Genomic DNA, 2,116 nt, shown 5'->3' with positions numbered 1-2,116 from the left:
GTAGTAGTAGTAGTAGTAGTAGTAGTAGTAGTAGTAGTAGTAGTAGTAGTAGTAGTAGTAGTAGTAGTAGTAGTAGTAGTAGTAGTAGTAATAGTAGTAGTAGTAGTAGTAGTAGTAGTAGTAGTTCATAATATTGGTGCTGCTGTTGTTGTTAATGATGATGACGTTGTAATATGCATTGCTACACCCTTTTCTAAGGAAGCTTAAATTAATTACCTCCTATTAAAAAATCGCCTGAGATCAAACGTTCTCATAAAATTAAAATACCCTTTTAGAAACCTCTATTGTACACCATTCTGCTCTTGGCATCGCATTTTTCAAGCTGTCACAACAATTGTCAATATTTCTTCCCATGGGTGTTTACCAAGCTCATTTACACGTAGTAGATGAATTCATTAAGCAACCCATCCACTTAATCATTATCTGATTAAGAGGTAAAGGTTCACAAGAATAGAACACACGTCTGTTTGATTGATGTCACAGGCATCTCAGAATCATAAACAGTCGTTGTGGTGTAGTGGATAGGTTATTTTTTCATGTAAAAGATGTCAGTTCGTATCTAGTTTTTCTGATGCAAGGCTGAAGCTCGCTCGTATTTGACTAGTTCTCCCAACAGAACGGAAGCAGTACGCGAGCTAAAGGATCGAAGCTGTATCGGAGTAAAACACGAAACAACAACTGGTCGCTTTTAAGGACAAGCGGGCTAACAATGATTTAGGAGGTTCCCAGAAATGTTGACGTACACTAAAAGTGGACATTGCCCTACCTATAGGGGAAGTTTGGTTCCGTTGGTGTGTACATTTATTTGGTTATTGAGAAAAATCTCCTTGTCTTTTAAAGAAACTGAATGAGGGGCAAAAACTTTACCTTCGATTTTCTCTAAACAGCTTTTTTGGGGATAGCCCCCTTGTGCTTAAAAGCGACCATTTTTTTTCACGTAAAAGACGTCAGTTTGCTTCTTGTTTTTCTGTTGGGATGTTGTAGCTCGCTCGTATTTGACTAGTTCGCTCAACAGAGCCGAAGCAGCACGCGACGCGAGCTAAAGGATCTAAGTTGTATCGGAGTAAAACACGAAACAATACTTTATTATACTATCAAGTATTTCCTTGAAATTTTATCAACATTTTCGCATTGACATGCGTTCTGATACAAAAACTATGTCATTAACAACGTTTCCTTTTCGGGGACAATACAAGACAATCACACGCACTCATCCATTGGTGAAATTTGAACTGCATACATCTTCATGGTCTCTTGTACGATACTATTTCTTTTAAAATGTTTTTAGTCTTTTTGGGCTTGGGTGAATGGTTGGACGTGTCACAGTTAGATGAGATGAGACTGAGTGAAGTGTCTACAGAGAAAGGAAAACATGCAAGATGGATTTAGAAGATGAGATAAATGAAAGGTATGATGGGAACAGATTGACGAGCTAAACCAATCAAGGTTTGAAGAAAATGTCCGGAAGAATAGGGAAAGGGCTGCATAAGATCACAATAGATGGGGTGAGGTGAGATGAAATTAGACTGAAGGAAATAGGAAGATACAATAAATGAAGAAAAGTGCTTCGAGCGAGATCGGAAGAGATCAGATGACGAGGAGTAAGATTCAATGATTTGGGAGTAGATGGGTGAGGAGAGATGAGATCAAAGATCACAAGAGATGAGAGAAGAAGGAAAAAAAAGAGAAATAAAACTGTTATAAAAAGATGCTTTATAGGTTTGATTTCACCCTAGCCGTACGTCGTGCTTTACTATCGTATCCAAATGGGAAATTTACTCGTTAATCCGATTTGTACGCTTTGCCTAGCAGTCTGTCAAACTGATTTTTTTGAGAAATACTGAAAGTTTCAAAGACATCCTCGTACTAGAAGTATTCTAGAATGTGAAGAATACAACCCCGGGGTACATAATGTCACCGGACGTACGGATAGGGTTAAAATGTCTGTAACTCCTTACGGAAAAAACAAATAAGCCCGTTTTGAAAGTGGAAGAGACTTGAGTGGTGGTTCATTTCTTTTATTTCTGACTAGACCAGACACTCGAAAACACTGTTCCCGTCCATACATTTTTTTATAATAAGATTTTTATGAAAACAAACATAAAAAGGACCCCCC

The sequence above is a fragment of the Aplysia californica genome, unplaced genomic scaffold (assembly GCF_000002075.1).
Source record: "Aplysia californica isolate F4 #8 unplaced genomic scaffold, AplCal3.0 scaffold00430, whole genome shotgun sequence".
NCBI classification, from domain to species: domain Eukaryota; kingdom Metazoa; phylum Mollusca; class Gastropoda; order Aplysiida; family Aplysiidae; genus Aplysia; species Aplysia californica.
Note: the sequence above shows the minus strand (reverse complement) of the source record.